At 48.1% G+C, this 27,376-nt stretch overlaps 1 pseudogene; it reads right to left on the bottom strand.

The window, feature by feature from the left end:
* Positions 1 to 22,464: 22,464 nt before the first annotated feature.
* LOC119979697 lies at positions 22,465 to 25,220 on the bottom strand (annotated as a pseudogene).
* Positions 25,221 to 27,376: the final 2,156 nt, after the last annotated feature.

Here is a 27,376-nt window from a genome sequence, read left to right as displayed (position 1 = left end):
ATTTATTAACAAAGAACCAATAACAAAGAACAATACAGCACAGGAACAGGCCCTTCGGCCCTCCAAGCCTGTACCGGTCATGATACCAACCTTTGCCTAAACCCTCAGCATTTCCTTGTGCTGTATCCCTCCATATCCATCCTATCCACGTGTTTGTCAAGATGCCTTTTGAACGCCGTCAATGTATCTGCTTCCACAGCCTCCCCTGGCAAGGTGTTCCAGGCACTCACCACTCTCTGCATAAAGGACATGCCTTGCACATCTCCTCTAAACTTTGCTCCATGAACCTTAAACCTATGCCCACTGGTGACTGACCCCTCCACCCTGGGACAGCGTGCCTGCACATCCATCTATCCATGCCCCTCATAATGTTGTTTTCCTCTATCAGGTCACCCCTCAACCTCCGTCTTTCTAATGAAAACAGTCCGAGTCTATTCAGCCTCTCCACATAGCTAACACCCTCCAGACCAGGCAACATTATGGTAAATCTCCTCTGCACCCTCTCCAAAGCCCCCACATCCTTCTGGTAGTGTGGCGACAAGAATTGTGCGCAATATTCCAAGTGCGGCCTTACCAAAGTTCTATACAACTGTACCATGTCTTGCCAGTTTTTATACTCGATGTCCCGTTCAATGAAGGCAAGTATTCAGTAAGCTTGCTTGTCTACCTTGTCCACTTGTGTTGCCACCTTCAAAGATCTGTGGACCTGCATGCCGCATCTCTCTGGCTTTCTATATTCTTAAGTGTTTTACCATTTACGGTATATTTCCCCTCTATGTTAGACCTCCAAATGCTTACCTCACATTTGTCCAGATTAAACCCATTTGCCATTTCTCTGTCCAAGTCTCCAACCTATCTATGCCCTGATTTATCTTCTGACAATCCTCAACACTATCTACCGCTCCACCAACCTTGGTGCCATCCGCGAACGTACTAATCAGACCGGTGACATTTTCCTCCAAATCGTTTAGGTACACCACAAACAACAGAGGCCCAAGAACCGATCTCTTTGGAACACCACTAATCACAGCCTTCCATTCAGAAAAACATTCCTCTACTGCTACCCTTTGCCTTCTGTGACCAAGCCAGTTCTGTATCCATCTAACCACCTCACCTCTGATCCCATGTGACTTCACCTTTTGTACCAGTCTGCCATGAGGCACCTTGCCAATGCTTTATTGAAGTCCATGTAAACAACAACCACCACCCTCCCCTCATCAATCATCTTTGTCACCTCCTCAAAAAACTCAAGTTAGTGAGGCACGACCTCCCCTTCACAAATCCATTAACTCTGGGCCAGATATATACAAAACAGATGAATAACATTATTAACATGCACAAGCAACCTCTCTCCCAGCTGCCTAGTCAGTCTGAGGTCACCTGACTCTAACGTTCACTTACATCCTAATGAGACTCCTAGTGGTCAGTCGGTGAATTACAACTCAAGCATGATGTGACTACCCCCCCCCCCCCTCAGGCCCCGGCCCTTGGCAGTGCTACCCTAGCACCCGGGAACCCTGGCACTGCCATCCATGCACCCTGGTGATGTTCCTGCCAGCTGGTAGCATCACCCGGTGACCTTGGCAGTGCCAGTGTGGTCATGCCAAGGTGCCAGCCTGCCAGTGCCAAGGTGCCCGGGTGCCAGAGGGCGAACCAAGGTGCCACCCTGCCCTATCCCTGACCATCACGGGGTCTCCAATGGCCTGGGGAACCCGCCCCAGGTACCGTAATGCTGGTCCATGGCAGCATGGTGGTGCAGTGGTTAGCACTGTTGTCTCACGGCGCCAAGGTACCAGGCTCAATCCCGCCTGTGGGTCACTGTTCACTTGGAGTTTGCACATTCTCCCCGTGTTTGCGTGGGTTACGCACCCACAACCTGAAGATGTGCAGGGTAGGTGGATTGGCCACGCTAAATTGCTCCTGAATTTGAAAATGTAAAAAAAAAAATGCCTGGCCCACATTTGTGTGGATCAGTGCTAGGCGGCGCTGTTGCGAGGTCTCTCAGTCGCGGCATTCGTTCCCAGGCCTTGGGAGAATCGGGTGCCGACATATGATGGCTCATTTAAATATGTATATCTGAATCTCACCAAGCAAGGGCGAAATCCAGATCATGTCGTCTCACGAGGTGCTCCGAGGGTCGCAAATCTTGCGAGTGGCAGATGCGAGATTTATCGGACTAGTTGCATCACCGCATTGGGCGCAATGAGGCCGTTCAATCACCCCTCTTAGGAGTGAGAGGCGGTGAGAGGCCGTTCAATCAAGCCTTTTAGGGGTAAGAGGTGGTTAAAAATAGCGAGGAACTGGAAAGGAGGGGAATCCATCTAGGATGGCTTACTTGGAGTTTAAGAGAGAGTGCGTAGAAGTAATGACAATAATTGCATTACAAAAATGGAGAAATTCAAACAAACTTACAATAGAGGGAGAGAGATTGGAGGCGAGAGACAGATTCATTCCAAAGAACCTTTGACGTACCCATGCTCATTTAACATAGGAACATATGTTCAGAGCTCCAGTGTCATGGAATCCCTACAGTGCAGGAGGAGTGAAAAACTGCCTGAAAGAGACCAACTAATATGTGATGCATCAGATCCATTCATCCTATCAATGGTTGCTGAAGAAAAGTATTCATTGCATTGGCCAAAGAAGAATCCAGAAAAATATGATAAAAGCAAATTACTGCGGTTACTGGAATCTGTAACCAATTTACTCTTTTAACATAATGTAAGAAAAAAAAAGTACTGTCCAGTCTGTGATTTTTTTAAAACTTCTTTCCTGGAATGTGAGTGTCTCTGGCTAGGTCAGCGTTTCTTGCTGATCCACAACTGCACTTGAGAAGGTGGTGGTGAGCTGTCTTCGTGTACCACTAACGAGCCTGTGCTGTAGGTTCATCCACAGTGCTGTTAAGAAGGACGTACTAGATTTTTGATCCAGTGACAGTGAAGGAATCGGGATATTGGGTGGGTTTACCGGTCCCCTTCCACGACATGGTTTCTGGTGGCAGATGCAGCTCGCTATTGGTGGCTTGGAAGAGGACTTGCAGGTAATCATATTTCTATTCTTTCCTCCCCTTTGATCTCTCTACTGCCACTACTGTCTCACTCGTGTTTATCAATACTCCTATTGATAGTGGTGGCACAGTGGCACAGTGGTTAGCACTACTGCCTCAAAGCGCCGAGGACCTGGGTTCGATTCGGACATTGGATGAATGTCTGTGTGGCGTTTTCATGCTCTCCCTGTGTCTGCGTGGGTTTCCTCGGGTGCTCTGGTTTCCTCCCACAGTCCAAAGATGTGCAGGTTAGGTGGATTAGCCATGCTAAATAGCCCCTTAGTGTCCAAAACTTAAATGGGGTATGGGGATAGGTGGGGGGAATGGGCCTAGGTAGGGTGCTCTTTCAGAAAGTCGGTATAGACTCCATAAGCCAAATGGCCTCCTTCTGCACTGTAGGGATTCTATGACACTAGAGCTCTGAACATATGTTCCTATGTTAAATGAGCATTGGTCGTCTCTCATGCTGTTTGGAATTTCCACCAGGGTATGTCAAAATTTCTTCGGAATGAATCTGTCTCTCGCCTCCAATCTCTCTCCCTCTATTGTAAATTTGTTTGGATTTCTCCATTTTTGTAATGTAATTATTGTCATTACTTCTACGCACTCTCTCTTAAACTCCAAGTAAGCCATCCTAGATGGATTCCCCTCCTTTCCAGTTCCTCGTTATTTAGCATCATCTCTCACCCCAGCTCATTCATTCTCAAGGCTTAGAACGCATGGGATTCTAAGCGCCAATATTCCGTTCCTCCTACGACACTGAGGCATTTCAAACTTAAACCCACCATTCACACAATACCTTGTTCCTTATTGACCATTTGCTCATGTTCTGCACAATTGACCTTAGCTTGCTCTGGTGACTGCTCATTGAGATAATGACAAGAACTAATGCAATTCTAGAATACAGTTGTGGGAATAAACTTGGTCAAAATATTTGTATCTGATCATATAAGAAGAAATATTATTATTTTCACAGGATGGAGGGTTGTGTTCTTCGCGTTATGTTGGAATCCAAATTGCCTCAATCTGGCCCAATTCAGATATTCCCAGGTTCACTGCTGTTGGCCAGCAAGTAAATGCACTATGGGATTTTCTGGTACTTGGAGAGGTAGTATTTGTGCTCTATTCCTGGTTGCTCTGAGGGCTTTAAAAATCAACCACACAATGTGTGACTGGTCGAGTAGTTTTCATGGCTATTTTCTGCTGTTGTCCCACAATTATTCAGATGCATTTCACATTGAACCAATGACCTGTAGGCTACCGTAGGGTACTCTTTTAAAAACAAAATGTTCCTGGGATGTGGACATCACTGGCTGTGTCCAGCATTTATTGCCCATCCCTTGAAGGGACAGTTGAGAGTCGACCGCACTGCTGTGGGTCTGGAGACACATGTAGGCCAGACCAGGTAAGGATGGCAGATTTCCTACCCTAAAGGATTAGTGAACCAGATGGGATTTTACAACAATCGACAATGATCATCATTAAACTTTTAATTCCAGATTTAAAAAAAATATAATTCCCATTTCACCATCTGCAATGGTCGGACATAAATATGGGACCTCAGAGCATTACGCGGAGTCTCCGGATTACTAGTCCAGTGATAATACCAATATGCAACCCCCACCCCCTCTTGAATGCAAACACTTCAAGACAATCCCAAGTTTATTCTCTGTTTATCGCTGCGCAGGTATTACCATATATCACAGCATCGCTGAATAGGGAGGGGAAATGTTGGCCAGGATTCCTATTCAAATTCATTGACTGGTAACCGTTGCTCATGCGTGCATAGAATTGTCAAGTGAAAACAGGGTAAGGCTCAATTACGATAACCCACTCTCACTCTCATAGTCAAATAACCCAGCTGACATTCAGTCGCAAGGCTCACAAAGGAGCTGGCAAGCTCGAACAAGGTAACAAATGTCTGTTGGCATGCATGGAGCTGAAGAAACTGTGTGGGAAAAAAAATAATCCAACTATAACTTCACTTAGCGCGCTTAGCACAGGTGCAAATTCTGCCAGTAAGTCTAGTGGCGGAGACAACTGACACGGTGCTAAAGTTCCACATCCTCCATTACCCTCCAAAATGAATATTAATCATTAAAAGGGAAACTCCAGGGAAAACAGCTGAAAAAGCAGATTACAAAAGCTTACCTGCTACTCTGAACGCTCAATAAAAGCCCAGCAATGTTTTTAATTACACCCTCGCAGCCAATTCCTTGATGAATGTTGGAGGTGGCCATTTTGTGCGTAATTAGCTTGGCGTCTCATTAGCGATGACATCACGGAACTGGATCAAACAGGACTGTCCCTCACCTCCCCCTTTTCGCACACTAAAAGCAGCAGACCAGCTCAGTCAAGCCATCAGTATGCCAGGCATTCTGGGCAATCAAAACATTGATAAAAATAGTCCACTCCGAATGTTTGTACAATTATTATTTTTTCCTCTTTTCACTTCATGGTTGTTATATTAGGAGTTGCACCGGGTTGTTCAGTCAGTGGGTTTGAGAGACAATCGTCCATGTTGAAGATTCAATTGCAGAGGGAGCCTCTAGGATGGAGAAGGGGGGAATATCTTGACCATTGTGTTCATTTCATTCCGAAATAGCCAACTCCTTAGGGGTGGTTCAGTTTTCACACTTCTGCTCAGCAAAATGCTATCCTGGAAAGCGTGATATCCCTGGAGGAAAAAGACTTAATGTTTCTAATCCTGCAAAGGATATCTCTGCTGATCTCCTCTGTACTCTGTGTGTGTGTTAGTATGTGTGTGGGAGAATGTGTGACACATAGACGAGAGAGACATAGGCTATGGAACCGAGGTGGGCAGCACTCGTATTGTACTTCGAGCAGGTGCCCAGGCTGCATGCAGCTATCATTACAGCCTCGAGTTGATGATGGATGTCCTGCTCCTTCACATAGGTCGCAGTTCGGGGGGACCTGTTGTCAAGGGTTCCATCACAATCGGTGAATCAGTCTGGCTTCATGAATTGAATTTATGAAAAAATAGGCCGCCTCTTTAAGGGCAGCCGGAAGTCTTTTAACAGCTGCTAGCATTCAGTAGCCAGAATAACCAGCTCCTAACAACCTATTGCCCCCTCCCTCCCTCTCCCGCAGTATATCACGTGCTTGGAGCAACATCGACTTATTTAGGTGAGCTGGTGTTGTATTATGGGAAAAGGTCGAGTAAATCAGGCTATCCAAACTAGATCCCGTGGGCAGTCCAATCCACAAGAACGAGGCAACACAGATCTGTGTGTAGTTTGTAGTTTTACAAATTAGTACTCCTAGCACAGAAGGGCTCAGAGATCAGAGTATTTCGTGAAACATACTCCTGTCTGTTAAAATTAGCAGGAACATTGTTTACATTTTATATATGGCCTGCTGAATGCGTGAAATAGTTACATATTGGCCGCAGAGACTAATAGCTTTGGCTTCTTATATTTTTGACGAAAAGGGAATTTCAGATTCCTGGCTCATTGAGTAATGACTGTTCAGATCCTGCAGTGTTAAAGCAACGACTAATATTATAGAAATGTAGCAATGCTCTTGTTAGGAGTAATCTTTATATACCGCTGGAAGAAATATTTTATGTTAATTTGAAATGTTGCCTATAGCATAAAACGCTCTCCCTCTATCCAATCTCCCTCCCATTCTTCTCATCTCCATTCTCTTTCTTTCTACTGTTTTGATTGCAAATTTATTGTTACATATTTTGCTTTAGATTTCCATGATTGACGAAAATGAATTATTCGACACTTTGAATTCTGAAAACTTAATTGTAATTTCATTCTAAAATGAATTGTCTAAACATTTGAATTAAGCAACTTTGAATTAAGAGAAGGAGAATTTGCGTCGCTTCCTGAGTTTTGGAGATCCTCCAATCAGACTGGAGGTAGAAAGCACATCACCTGGAACTGTCCTCTGAAAGGCTAACTGACCTTTCAATATAAATGTAAGTGTAAATTCAGAACACACTGTAAAACCCAAGTTCAACAAGAATTTGTGGCATTTCTTGGAGGATTTCAATCATCTCACAATATTCCTGCACAGGGATGGGCCATGCAGTCTGAAAATTTACCCTGCAAGTTATATCAGTTGAATTGAACACTCTAATAACAGTAAATGTTGTGGTGAATGTACATTGCGTAATTCACACTGTATAGTATTGTGTCCTTGTGGGCTCTGTCTGTGAGCCGTTGCACGGCTCTACCCACAGGGGGAGATGAGGAGCTTGTACAGGGCTCCACCCTTGGCTCCGCCCATGGCTCCGCCCATGGCTCCTCCCACTACCGGAAGTATAAATTGCTGCAGCCTGGTGAGTCTGCCCTCAGTTCTTCTGGTCGCAGGCAGGCTCAGTTGTAAGTCTATTAAAGCCACAGTTTACTTCCTATCGTGTCTCGAGTGAATTGATGGTCACATCAAATGTAAAGGCATCAAAGTCCCAGATGACCATTGACTGAACATAGAACATAGAACAGTAGAACATAGAACAGTACAGCACAGAACAGGCCCTTCGGCCCTCAATGTTGTGCCGAGCCATGATCACCCTACTCAAACCCACCCTATACCCGTAACCCAACAACCCCCCCCTTAACCTTACATTTATTAGGACACTACGGGCAATTTAGCATGGCCAATCCACCTAACCCGCACATCTTTGGACTGTGGGAGGAAACCGGAGCACCCGGAGGAAACCCACGCACACAGGGGGAGGACGTGCAGACTCCACACAGACAGTGACCCAGCCGGGAATCGAACCTGGGACCCTGGAGCTGTGAAGCATTTATGCTAACCACCATGCTACCCTGCTGCCCCAAATGATTCGATTGGCTCCTGTGCTGACTGCTTTGACAAGGAGAGCTGGTGATGGTGATTTAGCCTGAGGATCACCACACCTCAGGTGAGAGACAAGGTGAGACCTTCAAGAAGAACCTCAGCCAGCATGGGAACTGAACCCATGCAGCTAGCCTTAGATTCTGTATCACAAACTAGCTGCCCAGCCAACTAAGCTAAACCGTCCCCACTCTAACAGCACACAAGTGATGAAGCTGCAAGGTAGTTAGATTAGTGCCATGACTGGGATGTTTGTAAAGTATGTGAAGAAACAAGAGAATGTAAATGAGCTACTTACAGTCCATAGTCCAACATGCCTATTATAGACTCTAACCCATACACTAAACAAGGCACACTCTATCATAAATGCTCCCTCACTTCCCAAAAGATAGACAAGCAAAACGTAATAATTTCCATAGGTCATCACACTTCAACTATTCTACCTTGGGATACTACGGTAGCACAGTGGGTAGCACAGTTGCTTCACAGCTCCAGGGTCCCAGGTTTGATTCCCGGCTTGGGTCACTGTCTGTGTGGAGCCAGCATGTTCTCCCAGTATCTGCATGGGTGTCCTTCGGGTGCTCCGGTTTGCTCCCACAGTCCAAAGATGTTCAGGTTCAGTGGATTGGCCATGCTAAATTACCCTTAGTGCCCAAAAAGGTTGGGTTACGGGGATAGGGTGGAGGTGTGGGCTTGGGTGGGGTGCTCTTTCCAAGGGCTGGTGCAGATTCGATGGGCCAAATGGCCTCCTTCTGCACTGTAAATTCTAGAGACAGCTATCCCTATGCCAAACCAGCTTTAACAGCACAGGAGCCAATCGAATCATTTGATCACCCCAGCCCTACTGTTCCTCAGAGATCCCAGTCCCATTTCCAACCAGACGCTCCCTCTTTTTCTGAAGGGAATAGTCAATTGTTTTTGCTGCTATTCTGTTTTATAGTTCCATGGGAAACAACATTTTCTAACCTCCCGTCTCACTCCACGGCTTAAATTTCAAACCCCGTGCCATTAAAGAGAAAAAAGAGAATTGCAAAAGGTTGAGTCAAAATCGCTTAATCCACCAAGACACCGTGGAAAGGATGGCAACGCTTAGGTCTTACTTGTAAAATGAACAGTAATTCTGAGAACAAAGCAGGAAAGATAAAAGCAGAAGGTAAGAGAATTAAACCATCGCTATGAGGAAAAGTGGCAACTGGGTGAAGCCGAATGATTGATTGACGTCGACAGACTGGAGAATAAAATGTATTCTAAGGTCAACGTTTGATCTTCCTTCAACCCCGGCCAATTTACAGCAGTGTTTAAAAGAGGAAGACGAGTCTGTACAGTGTGGAAAATTAGCCAACTAGGAACGTATATTATCCATTTGTAACACAGCCGCCAGCCAAGGTTGCTATTGTTACACGGAGATAGGGGCTGAGTGAACTTGCGGGAATATGAAATCAAAAGGGACGGGAAAACTATCAGAACCAATAGGATAGAATGCTGTAGATTACGATTTGTCCCTGGGGGAGCTAAAATAAAGGCAAAGATCACCAGTAAACTCAGAAAGTATTTAAATGGGAGCTACAGATGTGAAGATTATGGCGGATGCGACATTTTCGATTTCATCAGCTGCAAATATATGACGACACTTTTGAAGGTTGGCTGGGAGCATTACAATAATGTTCCAGTGAGATTGTTCATTTCCGAAGGAGTCAGATTCAATAACTGGTAGATGTTCGGCAACTATAAGAAACAATCATTGTGTTCAGCTCAGTGAGTTGAGGACAGATAAATTTGACCCTGAATAAGAATGCAGTAATCTGTCTCTCTCACGGTTGCACATGGGAAGTTATTAGTAGCATGCAAGAAAAGTAGTTTATGAATGATAGAAATTTATTAATAATTTATAGTGTCGCAACACCCTGAGCTAGTGTGTGGTCAATTCCACCCCACTTGACCTGGAGGCGCAACACAGGTGAAATTAAATTTAATTAGAATACCCCAGGTCTTTGGTTGAGACCAATTAACTACAGTGACCAGTTTTGTAACTTTAAAACAAAGGACAAAGAATAAAGAAAAGTACAGCACAGGAACAGGTCTTTTGGCCCTTCAAGCCTGCACCGACCATGCTGCTCCTCTAACCTAAAACCTTCTACACTTCCGGGATCCATATCCCTCTATTCCTATCCTATTCATGTATTTGCCAAGGCGTCCCTTAAGGATCACTATTGCATCTGCTTCCACCACCTCCTCTGACAACGAGTTCCAGGCACCCACTATCCTCTGGGTAAACATGAGAGGAACGAACCATCACCTCTTGACATTAAATGGCATTACCATCACTGAATCCCGCACTATTAACGTCTTGGGGGTTACCATTGACCAGAAACTGAACTGGAATAACCATATAAATATTATGGTTTCCAGAGCAGGTCAAAGGATAGGAATCCTCTGGTAAATAACTCACATCCTGAAACCCCAGAGTCTGTCCACCATCTGGTAAGGCGCAAGTCCGGAGTGTAATGGAATACTCTCCACTTGCCTGGATGAGTGCAGCTCCAACTATAGTCAAGAAGCTCAACAGCATCCAGAATAAAGCAGCCCGCTTGATTGGCACCACAAACATTCAATCCCTCCACCACTATTGAAAAGTGGCAGCCAAGTGTACCATCTGCAAGATGCATTGCAGGAAATCACCAAGGCTCCTGAGGAAGCAACTTCCAAACCCACGACCACTTCCAACAAGAAGGACAAGAGCAGCAGATGCAAGGTAACCCCACCACCTGGAGGTTCCGCTTCAAGCCACTCACCATCCTAACCTTAAAATATATCACCGTTCCTTCAGTTTTACTGGGTGAAAATCTTGGAAGTCCCTCCCTAACAGCACTGTGGGTGCACCTACACCTCAGGGACTGTAGCAGTTCAAAATGGCAGCTGACCACCACCTTCTCAAGGTCAACCAGCAATGGGCAATAAATGCTGGTGCAGCCAGTGACACCCGTATCCTGTAAATTAATTTTTAAAAATGCCAGTGTTGTAGGTCCAATAATGTAGCACCCAACTCTGTGCTGGGGACCCAAGATTGAATTTCAGCATTACTGATGTTCAATAGTGCCCAAAAGGTTTTAATGGTTCTTGACCAAACCACTAGATGGAAGCCTTGAGGTGACACACAATTCTGCCTTTTGAAGGGAGGACAATTGAAGGAACACTTCCTGACCCTTAAAACCTGTTTCCTGCCTCAATACAAGTGGGAATGACAGGTGTTGTGGAGCAGATACTAATCCATGCGATACCTTTGCCTTCTTCCTTTTTCAGTCATTCTCTCTCTACAACCCATGATGCATGCCACTTATAAGTTCTTACACTCACACTTTCTATCTCACTTCTCCAGCACTTTTCCCACCATCTCTCTATCACTCTGCCTATTACTTCTCTGAGTTTCTCAGTCACACTCCTTTACTTCTGTTTATTATTCCTCTTGACCACTCCTCTCAATCACACACTCTCTAGCTCTCCATCTCTATATCTCTTTACCTTTCTCTCTGCCTCCATCAAACTTTTTACTTGCCATATTTCAACCCCTTGAATTTGTCCATCTTTTCTATCCGCCTCTTGTTATCTCAGGAATTAAAAAGAAGTTGTTGTTAGGCATGAAAATAGAAATGGGATGTGGGGAAGAGCCGTTTGTTGGAAAACTTTTCTGAGGCACTGATTTGAGTGTAGGATTGGATCACAGCAGGCTCAAATTGTGTTCTCATGACATGAGCTGAAAATAAATTGTTCTTCATGAGTTGCAATTGAGATGATTTATCAGTTCAGTGCTGTCCCCTTTTATATAATCCTTCATTTTGTCAATGTTTTGGTGCTATTCAAGGTGAGTGATAGCCCTTCTATGGAACAAGGTTAGATCCAAGGGAGAGGCAAAATATTAGCCAGAGAGAACAAGAGATCTGAGGATTGGGAGAAGTTTAGAATTCAACAAAGGAGGATACACGGATTGATTAGGAAGGGGAAAATAGAAGACGAGAGTAAGCGTGCAGGGAACATAAAAACTGACTGTCAAAGCTTCTACAGGTATGTGAACAGAAAAAGATTGGTGAAGACAAATGTAGGTCCCTTATAGTCAGAGACAGGGGAATTTAAAATGGGGAAAAAAGAAATGGCTGACCAACTAAATACATGCTTTTGTTCAGTCTCACCAAAGGAGGACACCAATAACATACAAAAAAATGTTGGGGTTTAATGAGAGGGAGGATCTGAAGGAAATCAGGTTAGTAGGGAAATGGTGTTGGGAAAATTGATGGGTTGAATGCTGGTAAATCCCCAAGCCCTGATAATCTCCATCCTAGAGTACTTAAGGAAGTAGCTCTAGAAATAGTGGATGCATTGGTGGTCACCTTCCAAGATTCTATAGACTGTGGAACAGTTCCTATGGTTTGGAGGGTAGGTAATGTAATGTCACTATTTAAAATGGGAGGTAGAGAGAAAACAGAGACGTGTAGATTAGTCAGCCTGACATTGATAGTAGGTAAAATACTCGAGTCCGTTACAAAAGATTTAATAGCAGAGCACTTGCAAAACAGTGACAGGAATGGACAGAGTCAGCATGGATTTACAAAAGGAAAATCATGCTTGACAAATCTACTGGAATTCTTCGAAGATGCAACTAGTAGAGTTGATTAGAGGGAGGCAGTGGATGTGGTTTATTTGGACTTTCTAAAAAAGGCATTTGGCAATTCCCACATGAGAGATTAGCGTGCAAAATTAAAGTGCATGGGATTGGGGGTAGTGTATTGTGATGGATAAAAACCCCGCAGGGTTGGAGAATCGCCCAGGGCCGGCATAAATCCCACCCCTGCCATGGCCGGAATTCTCCGCCATCCGGGAATCGGTGGGAGTGGGAATCTCGCCGCGCCGATCGGCGTGCCCCCCACGGCGATTCAACCACCTCTGGTGGCGGGTTTCAACCACCTCTGGTGGCGGCGGGATTGGTGGCGCGAGCGGGCCCCTGAGGTCCTGGGGGGGGCGGGGCGATCGGACCCCGGGGGGTGCCCCCACGGTGGGCTGGCACGCGATCGGGGCCCACCGATCGGCGGGCGGGCCAGTGCCATGGGGGCATTCTTTTTCTTCCGCCGCCGCCACGGCCTCCACCATGGCGGAGGCGGAAGAGACCCCCCTACCGCGCATGCGCCAGTGGTGACGTCAGCGGTCGCTGACGCACCGGCACATGCGCGAACCAGCGAAGGCCTTTCGGCCTGCCCCGACGCCGGCCGGCGGGCGTCAAAGGCCGTTGGCGCCGGTTTTGGCACCAGTCACGTGGCGCCAACTACTCCGGCGCAGGCTTAGCCCCTCAATGTGAGGGCTTGGCCCCTAAAGGAGTGGAGAATTCCGCACCTTTGGGGAGGCCCGACGCCGGAGTGGTTGGTGCCACTCCGCTACGCCGGGACCCCCCGCCCCACCGGGTAGGGGAGAATCCTGCCCCGGTTGGCAGACAGGAAGCATGGAGTAGGAATAAATATATTTTTTTTCAAATTGGCAGGTAGTGTCTAGCGGGGTATCACAGGGATCAGTGCTAGGACCCCAACTATTCACAACATATATTAATGATTTAGATCAGAGAACTAAATGTAATATCTCCCAATTTGCAGATGACACAAAGCTGGGTGGGAGGGTGAGCTGTGAGGAGGATGCAGAGATGCTTCAGTGTGATTTGGACAAGTTGAGTGAGTGGGCAAATACATGGCAAATGCAGTATATTGTGGATAAATGTGAGGTTTTCCACTTTGGTAGCAAAAACAGGAAGGCAAATTATTATCTGAATGTCTATAGATTGAGAGAGGAGAATGTGCACCAAGACTTAGGTGACCTTGTACACCAGTCACTAAAGGTAAGCGTGCAGGTGCAGCAGGCGGTAAAGAAGGCAAATGGTATGTTGGCCTTCATAACGTGAGGATTTGAGTACAGGAGCAGGGATGTCTTGTTGCAAATGTATAGGGCCCTAGTGAGGCCACACCTGGAATATTGTGTGCAGTTATGGTTTCCTTATCTGAGGAAGGAAGTTTTTACTCTAGAGGGAGTGCAGAGAAGATTTACCAGACTGGCTCCTGTGATGGTAGGACTGGCATATGAAGAGAGATTGAGTCACTTAGGATTGTATTCGCTGGAGTTCAGAAGAATGAGGGTGGATCACATAAAAACCTGTAAAACTCTAAGAGGACGAGACAAGGTAGATGTAGGAAGGATGTTTCTAATGGTGGGGGTGTCACAGTCTGAGGGCTGAATTTTCCGAGGTTTTTTCCAAGTGTTGGTTTCAACGAGAAAACCGGTGAGAATCACATGGGAACCATCAGTGAGGAAACATGCCATATATTCAGGCAAACCACTCAATGAGATCGAGCGCTGGTGGGAAACCCTCTACCCACGATCGGGCAGACATCCATCCAACAAAGTGACCGACTCCGCCTAGTGGAGATTGTCAGCACCAGCTCACTCCAAAAGAGGACGTGGCTGCAGTGTCTCAAGCGGTTGAAGAACCTTCTTTGTGCAGCCAAGGTGAGTACGCTTCATGTTTCCCTCAGCATCCCTCATCACCTCCATGGTGATCTCACTCTCAGACTTGCTGGGTCACAGGGCATGCCATGTAACCCCCCCCCCACCTGCTCCCCATAATCCCCCTAATATCTAAGTACCTCTCACATACCAGCTTCCACTCAACTCGCATGCATCCCAGACTTCATTCGCATCTGGTGTGGAGTGCCCCCCGTCTGCACTCTCCACATCTGTCTCCCCGCAGGATAAACTCGTGCACAACAGGCGTGAGCGGGCACAGCTGGCCAGAGTGTTTGCCTTAGCTCAAGACCCGAACCCTATTTAAAAAACGAGCCCTTGAGTTTGCCAGTGAAGAGCAGGACCGCACCTGTGCAGAGGGTGAGGTCGGGGCAAAAGGCAAGTGAGAAATCTCAACACATCCAGCCATGGCACAAGCCTCATATGAGTGACCTGTCTTTTATCAATGTTCCCCTGCCCCGCAATAATGCCTTCTCCCTTCCATTGCAGATCAATCAGCAGATCAGCTTGGACCATCCCCGTAGCCTTTGGACAGCAAAAAACCTAGCAGCTCCAGGGGAAACATCTCAGAGACCAGCATTGAAAAGGCATCACACCTGCCACCGACAGCCTCCACCAGAGCAGATACTCAGTAGGCAGGCTACTGAGTCACTCACTGCTGATCACACCTGATGATCCACAGCAGGCAGAGGCAGGGACTGCCCAGGGATCCGACACTCAGGGGGATGCCGGAGCACAGGACCCTGACGAACCCCAGGTCGATGACGTGCCCATGGGTACGGTCAACCCAGAGCTGCTGGGGCTGCATAGGCAGAGTCATGAACATCAGGAGAGATGACAGCATCCTCTCCGACTGCAAGGCCACCTGGAAGAGTCCCATTGCCTCCGTCCGAGGAGATGGTGCCGTCACTCCGATGCAAGAAAGCCAACACTGTGAGGGTGGTGACTGGAGTGGGAACCTTGGCACATATCCGTTCCATGGTTCGGCTTACGATCTCCATGGCTGAGGGTATTACCCCCAGGGCTGGAAGTATTACCTCCAGGGATGAGGGTATTACCCCCAGGGCTGAGGACAAGAGGTCCATGGTGCAGGGCTTCAACTGCACGTGTGTCGGCACGAGTGGGAATCCACACATGTCAATGGTGGAGGATTGTAGGGCTTCTGGATCTCACGCCAGCTGCCCCTCTATTCCATGAGGAGCTCAGATGTCCTGGACACCCCAAGGCAAGAGGATCAGCAGGAACGCAACCTGGGGCCTTCCGCCCAGAGGACTACAGGGGTGTCAAGCCCATCTGACACCCATCTCCCTATAAGCGAAACACTTCCAGCCCCGCACACTGGAGATGGCAACAGTGCAACACCCATGTAGCCCAAATGTGGGCCCAGACCCTCAAGATCCAATCCCCCAAGGGATAGCCACCAAAATCATTCCAGTCAACAGGCTGTGGAAGTCAGCAGGCCACCTCAACCTCAGCTGGGGATCTTGGGGACGCACATAGATGTAGGGAGAACGTGATGAAAAGTAAGCAATAATAGGCAGCTAGTGAGCACGGGTGAACCGAGGAATTATATAGACACCATTGTAATAACGAGCTTGCATTCAAAATCACTTTGATAGCCCATAAATAACCTTCATGGCGCCATGCTCCACAAACCACTGTGCAAACACACCGCTTCCTCCCTGTGCAGTGAGAGAATGGCAGCGCAATGTCTCTCCCATCTCCCACACTGAGGACACAGTAATGCCGCATCGTGCCTGGCCCCCAGCTCCACCCATCCCAACACCCCAACCAAGGAACTTTTCCCGCCTCTCCCCCACACCAACTCTCAGACTGTGTGCTAGCATTCTCTAATTCTGAGGGTGCCATTGCCTGAAAAGCTAACCTACACACCTTCAGATATTAAGAGACAATTTTAGCCTGGCCAGTTCAACAAACCTGCAAATATTTGGACTATCGGCTCCCAGAGGAAACCCATGCAGACATGAGGAGAACGTGCAAACTCCACACTGACAGTCACCCAAGGTCGGAATCGAACCTGGGTCTCTGGTGCTGTGAGGCAGCAGGGCTAACCACCGTGTCACCATGCCGCCCCCGTGTTTCCTGATTCTCATTGTAGTTCCCGCCCATGTTGCGATTCTCACTGATGACTAACCCAGGCACAAATTCACATGCTACACTTCACAAGTTCTTAATTGGCTGCACAGTACTTTGGGATGTATTGAAATTCTGAAATGCAAATGCAGGTTTTTAAAAGTTTTATATTGGGCGAGATTCTCCGTTCCCCAACGCCGATTTCGTAATCTGCGATCGGGTGGAGAATCCCTTTTGACGTCGAAATCGGGGGCGGCGCCTCTTTGACACAGGTTTCATATGCTCCGCCATCTCTGAAATGGCATCATCACAGCACGCGCCACACGCCACTGGGACGGTCTCAGCGCGTCAGCTGAAGGCCCCCACTGTGATGCTCTGTCGCCGATGGGCCGAGTTCACGACAGCGTAGTTCACTTCTGGTCTCAGCCGTTCCGGAACCTGGCGTGACGGCTGGGGTCTGTGTCCAGCGCCACCTCAGTTGGGTGGGGGCTGTGCTGTTGGCCAGCAGGGGCTTCCCTGAGGGGGGACTGGTAGGGGGTGGCGGGGTGGTGTCCAGGAGGGCACTATCTGGCAGGTCGGTTCCTTGCCCGGCCGGCGCCATGTTTTAAAGCGCGACTGCTGCAGGTCGTCGCCTTGCGCATTCGTGGCCACTCTCCAGCCATTTATTTTGTGGAGGTGGGGCTGCTAGCCCCTAACAGGTCACAGCATTGGTGAGGGGACACCACCGATTTTTTTCCATGTAAAATGCCACAGATCCACTGCACTTAGCCTCAGAACTGGAGAATCTGGCCCATTGTCTTTCTTGCATTCTTCCGACCAAAATGAATCACTTCACGTTTCGCTGTATTAAATTTCTTCTGCCACTTAACTGCCCATTCCACCAACCTGTCTATGTCCTTTTCACGTTTGACACTATCTGCCTCATGATTCACAATGCTTCCAAGTTTCATAATGCCTGCAAATTTAATTGTGCCCTTTCCACCGAGGTCTAGGACATTAATAGATATCAGAAAAAGGTGGGTTCCGCACACTGATCCCTGGGGAACACCACTTCCCTCCAGTCGAACAAATAACCATTCGCCACTACCCTTCATTTCCTGTCGCTCAGCCAATTTCGATCCATGTCGCTACTATCCCTTTGAGATCGAACAAGTCTGTCGTGTGGTACTTTCTCAAATGCCTTTTCGAATTCCCTGTACACCATATCAGCAGCCATCATCATCATTAACCTTCTCTGCTACCTCAACAAACAACTCAAGCAAGTTAATAAAACCTGGGGTGGGATTCTCCAATAAGGAGGCTATGTCCTCACGCCCGCGAGAAAACAGGGGCGAATCACTACGGACATTTTGCTAGAAAGTCCCGGGTGATTCTCTGTTTTTGAGGTGGCTAGCAAGGCCCTGGAGTGCTCCACGCAGCTCCGTCTGCCGATTCTGGGCCCTGCACGTCCGGCCACGGGTACGCGCATACACGTGGCAGCCGCCTGTGGCGCCGGCCCCACGCGACATGGTGGACCCACACAGCGGGCCGGCGCCGAAGAAGTAGACCCCCCCCCCCCAAGGATTGCGTGCGCCCACTGATCGGTGGCCCCTGATCACGGGCCTGGCCGTTGTAGAGGCCCCCCACCCCCCGGTGCCCCCGGTGATGGATCGCCCCCCCCCCCCCCATAAGGACGGCCACCGCAGCCGCGACTCCGAACTCCCGCCGGGTTGAACCATACGTGAACCACACCAGCGGGAACTCAGCTGGTCATCCACGAAGAATCGCCACGGGGGCCGTTGCACCATCGTGGGTCCGATGCCCCATTCTTCGCCCCCGCGCTGGGTACCATTGCGGCGCGGAGGCTTGGGGAACCCAGGCCATGATTTACCCTTAACAAATATTTACTGGCTTTGCTTAATTAACTCGCCAAAAGTGACTATTAATTTTGTTCTGAATAATAATTATAATTATAATCACTTATTGTCACAAGTAGATTCAATGAAGTTACTGCGAAAAGCCCCTAGTCGCCACATTACAGCGCCTGTTCGGGGAGGCTGGTACGGGAATTGAACCCGCGCTGCTGGCATTGTTTTGCATTACAAGCCAGCTGTTTAGCCCACTGTGCTAAACCACCCCTGAATTATTGTGTCGAAGAGCTTCCCCACTGAGGTTATGCCGACTGGCCTATAGTTGTTGGGCTTATCTGAACATTGGTGATCTGGAACCTTTTGGCCTATTTGGCACAGTATCGCATCCGGCAGTGCCGGCATTGATGGCCATTGAGGGCAGTTTTGCACACTTGACGAGGTCTGTACCTGTTCACTAACTCTGCGCTCCCACTGAGAAGGCAGCACCTCCTTTAAATGGCTGGCTGCCAGGGATGAGAGCCAGAAGCCGGGAGTGGGGGAGAGCCAATACTGACAGCTTAGCAGTTCTGCATCCAGGCTCGGGCCCAGGTTTTATGTACCAGGGCCGCAGATAGCCGTCTGCATGGGTCTTTTGTTCTGTGGGAATTTGGTCCATATGCCACAAAGCTTCTGTCATCAGGATTTGCTGAGGAAAAATTCCCAACTATGCACAGAATGCGCTTGCTGGTGGTGATGGGATTCAATAAGGGTGACTTCAGCATTTGAATTTGATGCATGAATAGAGTGTCAATCAAAGAGACTGCGCACTGACAGCACCTGCTGTGAAATGGTCGCTCATATGCACATTGACAATAACACCAGATCATGATAATTATACAAAACAATAGATACAGTATTCTCTTCATAATCAGGGCAGAGGGATCAGGATCATCTGCTGAGACTTCAGAAACAAATCTGCTATCTGCACTGGCCCCTTGGCCTTTAATTTCTGCTCATTTGCTTAGTTATAAGAGTTTTATTTTATCACTTCATGTAGGCTTGCAATCAGCTGGAATCCTGCTTGTCATGTCTCAGTTTCTAATTACTTTGCTCTGTCCACACTTGTGGACGTGTGAATTTTTTTCCTCCCGGAATTCCAACTTTCCTCTCCCTCATCCAAAGGTGCTCACACCAGCTGGGTTATAGCTCCAAAGGTTGGGAGTCAGCCCATCACCTCACCTATGCGGTTCGTTGCGATGTGTGCAAGTAGGCAACAATACTTTGCTGTCATGACTCTATGACTCGGACTCCAGAGGTACTTTTGAAGCGTAATCATTATTGTAATGTAGGAAACATGTGGTCAGTTTGCAGGCAGCAAAAGGTCCCACAAACTGCAATATAATTATGACAAACTAATGGGCGGCACGGTGGCACTGTGGTTAGCACTACTGTCTCACACCACCAGGGACCCGGGTTCGATTCCGGCCTTGGGTTTGCACGTTCTCCCCGTGTCTGCATGGGTTTCCTCCGGGCGCTCCGATTTCCTCCCACAGTCCAAAGATATGCCGGTTAGGTGAATTGGCCAAACCAAATTGCTCCTAAGTGTCCAAAAAGGTTATGTGAGGTTACAGGGATACGGTGCTCTGTCGTAGGGTCGGTGTAGACTCGATGGGCCAAATGGTCTCCTTCTGCACTGAAGGCATTCTATGATTCTATTCAACTGCTGGGGAAGCACCACCTAATAATAATAATAATCTTTATTGTCACAAGTAGGCTGACATTAACATTGCAATGAAGATACTGTGAAAATCCCCGAGTTGCCACATTCCGATGCCTGTTCGGTGAATTCACAATATCCAAGTTACCTAACAGCATGTCTTTCGGGACCTGTTGGAGGAAACCGGAGCACCCGGAGGAAACCCACACAGACACAAGGAAAACGTGTAGACTCTGCAAAGACAGTGACACAAGCCGGGAATCGAACCTGGGACCCTGGCGCTGTGAAGCAATGACCTGAACAACTCATTTTTTCCATGTTGCCGCCTGCACGAATGTCCAGCAGGGGAATCACTAAAATCAGGAGTAGGAACTGTGGTTGATTCTTTTCTCATGAGCTTCCGGACACTATAGATCTCAGCCCGGGGCCGGGATCAGCAGCTGGCGTGGGCCGCTCCAGTGCCTTGCTGGCCCGCTGTCGGGGCCAGAATTGATGATCCTGAGGCCATGTTGACGCCGTCATGAAATACGACAGCATTTCGGACGGCGTCAACGCTTAGCCTCAGGATCACGGAATCCCGCCCTATTGCATTCCAACTGCTATCCTGGGGAGAGATGAACTAACTCAGGAACTGGAACCATTTGGTCTGCATGGCTGAGCTTTCCATCCTTACTACTCAAATTTACCTCAGCATAGATGGGAAATAATAGTGAGGTATGGTGAATCTATCCACGAGGTGCACTGGTGCACAAGGATTATATCCAATTAAATATCCAACTTCTCAAAACAGTTATGTATGACTGGAGGGGGGGGGGGTGGGGGGTGGTGGTGTCAATCCTACCGACAGACATCAGGGTCATTCCCACCCACTCGGCACAGTAGATTAGATTTCCCGAGAGACCGTTCAGGACCAGCGTCCAAGGACAGAAACCCACTGTGCTGCACAGGATGGCACAATTTGTGCTTTTAGAGATCAGATGTATCCTCTTGCTGAAGGTGAACGCTGTGACTCCACGTGCATCCATCGTGTCTGTAAAAACGGCAAACATTTCTGACACCACGCCGGCATTTTCCAGCCCCGGTCACGGCAGGACCTGCTGAGGGAGATTCCGCGACCCCCCCCCCCCCCCCCCCCCCCCCCCAAACCAAAAAGGCTATTGACTTTCAGAGGGACCGGACAATTCTGCCGGTGGACGGGGCCGGAAAATCCCACCTTAAGTAAAAGAATCCGATGATACTGGATGGGATTCTCCGGACTCCCAGCCGCGTGTTTCTCAGCGGCGAGCATTCACTGACGGGGGAGGATTCTCTTCCCACCGCTTGTCAATGGGATTTACCATTGGAGCCACTCTAGGTCGCCGGGGATCCCACGGGCGGGGGTGTGCTGCCTGCGGGAACTGAGAATCCCAATAGCCAGCGAAGTCCGGCTACTATTTCAAAGAACGTGGGGCGTTCCCCTTTGTGTCCCGGCCAATTTACTCCTCAACCAACATCACCAAAACAGATTATCTCGTTGTTCTACTGTTTTTGTTAGAGAGAGCTTGCTGGTTGGAGATCAGTTTTCAGCATGAGGAGTTGGCTAACTTGTATCTTGCATTATTCGGCTGGAAAATAATTTGTGGCATAAGTATAAACATATAATGTGATAGTGAGGGAAAGGGAGCATCCCGGACCTTAGGGAATGTTGCATCATGAGATTTCAGGATTGAAAAAGAATTAGTGTCAAATTTGGGACTGGAAAGGAAAGTGTAGTAATCCACGGGAGGCAGGAGTTCCGTCACCACACCAATATTTATTTACAATAACGATATTACAGGAGCAGCTACAAACAGTGCTGCTAGCAGTCCAGTCAACTTAAGACTGGCTCACAAAGCCTACACAGGTGATTATATGGGCCCCCTCAATGAGCTATCATTGAGGGAGCTCATACTCCAATTGGCCAACCAATAAAGCCAATTGGAGTTCATTACACCCCTCCCCCCCCCCCCCCCAAGGTCCGAGGAATTCCTGCCAGCTGGCATTCCTCTGAGCTTCTTCCTGCTCCTCATGTCTGGGTCTGTCACCTCTGTGTCGTCCGCCAGGTCGTTCTCCAAAGTGGGCGGGGTGTACCTTATAGGTGCCCATCTTTTCCTCGACGATCTCCTTGGAAGTTGTTCTTCCTCCTCCTCGGGGAGAGGTGTCGCGGCGGCCTCGTCGAGTGTGTCCATCTCCGACTCTGATGACTGGATGACGGGGTCTGGAGAAATTGCTCGGGGCTGGGGTGTGGGTATCCTTTCCGTCTGGGCTATCCCAGCTTGAGGTGGTCCTGCTTTGCCTGCCTCCAGGTGTGGTTCCGCTGCCCTTATTTGGTCTAGGTGTTTCTTCAGCACCTTACCTCCTATTGAAACCTCATAGGATATGGGCCCTGTTTGGGACTCGACCGTGCCTTTGACCCACGTTGGTCCATTCCCATAATTCTTGACCCAAATCGGTGCCCCCACCTGGAAATGTCTCTGCTGCCGACTATTATCATGCCCCCTGATGTTGGGCCTCCTGATGTTTCTCCACTTTCCCCGTTAAATTTGGGAAAAGGAGACTCAGCCTCGTTCGCAGCCGCCTTCCCATTAAGAGTTCAGCTGGCGGTATGCCCGTTGTGGAATGCGGTGTGGTCCTGTAATCAAACAGCCAGCGGGAGAGCTTTGTGCCTACTGATGCTGCCGGCTGCTTCTTGAGTCCCGCTTTAAATGTCTGGACCACTCTCTCTGCCAGGCCGTTGGTCGCTGGATGGTAAGGGGCCGTTTTGATGTGACGGACTCCGTTTTCCTTCAGGAATTTTCGAAATTTCCCACTTGTGAATGCCGTTCCGTTGTCCGACACCAATACCTCCGGAAGTCCATGCGTTGCAAACGAGGCCCTGAGCTTTTCAATTGTCGATGCTGTGCTTGCCATGTTTACCCGGTGGACATCCAACCATTTGGAGTGGACGTCCACTATCACCAAAAACATTGAGCCCATGAAAGGGCCGGCATGGTCAATATGCAGGCGGGTCCACGATCTGCCTGGCCATTCCCACGGGTGCAATGGTGCCGCTGGTGGCACTCTTTGCCCCTGTTGGCACTCCTGGCACCGACGTACCAAGGCTGCTATGTCTGTGTCCAAATCTGGCCACCAAACATAGCTTTGAGCTAGCATCTTCATTTTAGACACCCCTGGGTATTCGTGATGTAACTCAGTTAAGATTGCCTGACGGCCCTGAGCTGGGACGATTACCCGGGCTCCCCATAATAGGATACCGTCTTCTACGGTTATTTGGTCCCTTCTACTCCAGTATGGGTGCATCTGGGGCTCCACTGTTCTTTCCAGTTCTCCTGTTAGCAGTAAATGCTTCATCTTGGCTAAAACTGGGTCTTTTTGCGTCCACAACCGAATATGTTGTGCGTCTACTGGTAGGGTGTCCAAAAAATTTAGAGTCATTACTGTCTCCTCTACTTTTGGTATTTGCGGTGGAGTGTCCGGGAGGGGAAGTCTGCTCAAAGCATCTGCATGTGCTACTCGCGTTCCCGGTCTGTGCTCCAGAACGTATCTATATGCTGCCAGTAGCAACGCCCAGCGTTGGATTCTAGCTGATGCAATCAGGTGTATTGACTTGTCTTCTTTTAATAACCCTAATAACGGTTTATGGTCCGTCACTATGGTGAATTTCCGCCCGTACAGATACTGGTGAAATTTTTTTACTGCGAATATCACTGCCAGTCCTTCCTTCTCGATTTGGGCGTACTTCCTCTCAGCCATCGCCAAGGTCCTCAAAGCATAGGCTATTGGCCGTTCTTCCCCATTCCTTCCTCTATGGGCTAAGACGGCTCCTACCCCGTATGGGGATGCATCACAAGTGACCACCAACTCCTTCCTTGGGTCATAATGCTCTAGGACATTTTCAGGACAGCTGTTCCTTAATGTCCCTAAATGCTCGGTTTTGGCGGGTGGACCATTTCCATTCTTGCCCCTTTTTTAGTAGCTGGTGGAGGGGTTCCAGGATGGACGCCCTATCTTCAATAAATTTTCCATAATAGGTTACCAACCCTAGAAATGATCGTAACTCCTGAACCGTGGTGGGAGCTGGGGCTTCTTTTATTGCCCTTACTCTGTCTTCTAATGGATGTAAGCCTGACTCGTCTACTTTATATCCCAGGTACGTCACATGTGGGGCCAGAAATACACATTTTTCCCTTTTTAGCCGTATGCCTGCCTTTGCGAAACGCCTGAGCACTTCCGCCAGGTTACTCAAGTGTTCCCTGTTTGTCCTACCCGTGATTAAGACATCGTCCAAATAAATCGCCACCTGCGGTAGTCCCTGCAGAATATTTTCCATCGTACGCTGGAATATAGCGCAGGCTGATGACACTCCAAAAGGTAGCCTAGTATAACGAAAAAGGCCCTTCAGGGTGTTGATCGTAGCGAACTTCTGGGAGCCCTTGTCCAGTTTTAACTGCAGGTAGGCATGGCTCATGTCTAGTTTCGTGAACAAAAGCCCACCTGCCAATTTGGCATATAGGTCGTCTATTTTCGGGATTGGGTATTTGTCCAGCAGTGCGTATTTGTTTACTGTCTGTTTGAAATCTCCACAGAGACGTATTGAGCCGACTGGCTTCAAAATTGGTACCACCAGCGCTGCCCATTCCGAGAATTGTACTGGTCTGATAATGCCGTCGCGCCGTAACCTTTCTATTTCGTCATCTACTTTCTTTCTTAATGCAAAAGGTACCGGCCTGGCCTTACAAAATTTTGGAAGGGCTTCTGGGTCTACATGCAAAGTTGCTTTGGCGCCTATGATTTCCCCCAAACCTTCCTGGAAGACCTCCGGGTATTTTTGGAGTACTCCACTCAACTGCCCGCTTTCACTCTGGAAAATTTTCATCCAATCTAATTTTAGGTCTTTCAGCCAGTTCCGTCCAATTAAGCTCGGTCCGGTGCCCTCTACTATCGTCAATGGTAATCTGAGCAATTGTTTCTCATATTCCACAGGTACATGAGTCGTGCCTAAAACTTCCAGGGGTTCCCCCGTGTAAGTTTTAAGTTTCGTCGATGTTTTTGTTAGGGTTAGTGGCTGGAGTCCATCTTTGATTTTTCTAAATGCTGCCACTCCCATTACTGATATGGCCGCACCCGTGTCTATTTCCATTATTGTCGGCCGCCTGTTCACCCGTGGGGTAATCCTAATGGGTTCTGCTTTCTTCGTTGTAATATTATATAATTGTTTCCCTTCGGAGGAGGATGGGGCGTCTAGGTTGTGTACTTCCCTGCGTCCCCACCTGCTATTCCTCTTTTGCCACCTCCTTCTAGGGTTTCTGTCATTGTTACCCCACTCTGTCTGATGCCAGAAACGGTCCTTCTCTGTTGGGGGAGCCTCAGCCAGTACTTCCCTCTGTCTCCAGTTAGTCCTGGCAGACTTGGGGGCAGTTCTGGGGTTTTCCTTTTTCCCTCTATTCCTCAGGTTTATCCTGAGAGCAGCTATCTGGTAGCAGGACCCGTTGTGGTAGTCCCTCTCACAGGTATCTACCTCCATTGGCGTGCCCTGTAGTTCCTGCACCCCACTTGCTGCCTTTTCTAGGGACAGTGCGAGCTGTAACGCCTGCCTGCAGTCTAGCTCCGTTTCCGCCAACAGGCGTTTCTGTATTGTGAGGTCGTTTATACCACACACTAACCGGTCCCGAAGCATTTCATTTAGCATCGGGCCGAACTCACATTTTCCCGCCAGCCTTCTCAGGCGGGTCAAGAAATTTGTGACTGACTCCCTGTTTTCCCGCTTCGCTGTGTAGAATCTGTACCTACGCAAAATGAGGGGTGGTTTTGGGTTGTAGTGCTCTTTCACCAATTCCGTTACTTCTTGGAAAGTTTTCGTGTCCGGCGCATCGGGATAAGTCAGACTATGTCTAATGGCGAAAGCGGAGGGTCCGCATGCCGACAGCAGGATAAGCCGTCTCCTTTCGTCCGTCAGTATATCATTTGCCCGGAAGAAGTAACACATTCTCTCCACATACTGGGACCAATCCTCAATAGCCGGGTCGAATGCCTCTAACCTCCCAAAAAACGGCATTTTTAAAATGGCAAGGCTTACCCTCCGAGTGCGGCAGCTGGTCTCCGCAAAATTCGTAGTTTACCTCATCACCACTGTCGTAATCCACGGGAGGCAGGAGTTCCGTCACCACACCAATATTTATTTACAATAACGATATTACAGGAGCAGCTACAAACAGTGCTGCTAGCAGTCCAGTCAACTTAAGGCTGGCTCACAAAGCCTACACAGGTGATTATATGGGCCCCCTCAATGAGATATCATTGAGGGAGCTCATACTCCAATTGGCCAACCAATAAAGCCAATTGGAGTTCATTACAGAAAGAAAGAGAGGGAAAGATGGAGTGAACACTTGAATTTTAAAAAATCTCTAAGAAGGATTTGCTAGCTACAGAGATGAGACTCGACAGTTTAAATTGTTCCCTGTCTGGGTCAGATAGGATGACTGGCATTCCCTATACGGTTATATGCCATCAAAAGGGCAATAATGCTGTAATCATGATTCTACCTTTCGAATGTGAGTTGAATGGGAAATTAAATCCAGAAAGCACTTAAAAATAATGAGGAGGCAAGGGTAAGATGTTTACATGATGCAAATGTGGAGTGGCATAAATGAACCAGCAAATTCTAGAAATCCACTACCATCTCCTTTTTTGGAATTCCCAAGATGAATAAAGGCTTACTTTGTTTCTGCATTGTTATTTTTCTAGTAAGATTTGGCCCAGTGTATCAATCATAGCTTACTCGACCGCAATTCACAAGCTCTGCTGCTCCAGGCTAAATATATGGCACATACCATATGCCCGGTCAGACATATCTCAGTGTTATCATGTCTTAGAAGGAAAAAGCTGCTTTTTAGAAATTTTCGATTCCAATATTTTTATTGAATTTTTAAACTTGGGATGTGTGTGTGTTCCTCAAGGCGAGATGTGTTGATCCTGCTGAATTTGACACTTCTTCATTTCTGACGACTTTCACACTAGCTCTGACAGAGTTAGGCGGTGAGTAGGTCAGTTAGTTCAGTTGGCTGGACGGCTATTTTGTGATGCGGATCGGCTTTTGCGAGTTTCTCTGTCCCTAGTGGTAAGTGGCCATCCCAGATGGCTACAGTTGCACCAACGTGATATTGTCCATTGGCCATACGGCTCACCCTCTGACCTCCCAAGTGAGACTGCCAATTAGTACTGCAGCCGAGTTTGAGTTTCGTAATAGGACAAAAATTAATAAGTGACATAATAAAAGGAAATGGCGCAGTG

This window comes from Scyliorhinus canicula, chromosome 16 (assembly GCF_902713615.1).
Source record: "Scyliorhinus canicula chromosome 16, sScyCan1.1, whole genome shotgun sequence".
Lineage (NCBI taxonomy): Eukaryota > Metazoa > Chordata > Chondrichthyes > Carcharhiniformes > Scyliorhinidae > Scyliorhinus > Scyliorhinus canicula.
The sequence above is the reverse complement of the archived record's forward strand: the minus strand, read 5'-3'. Positions and strand labels throughout refer to the sequence as shown.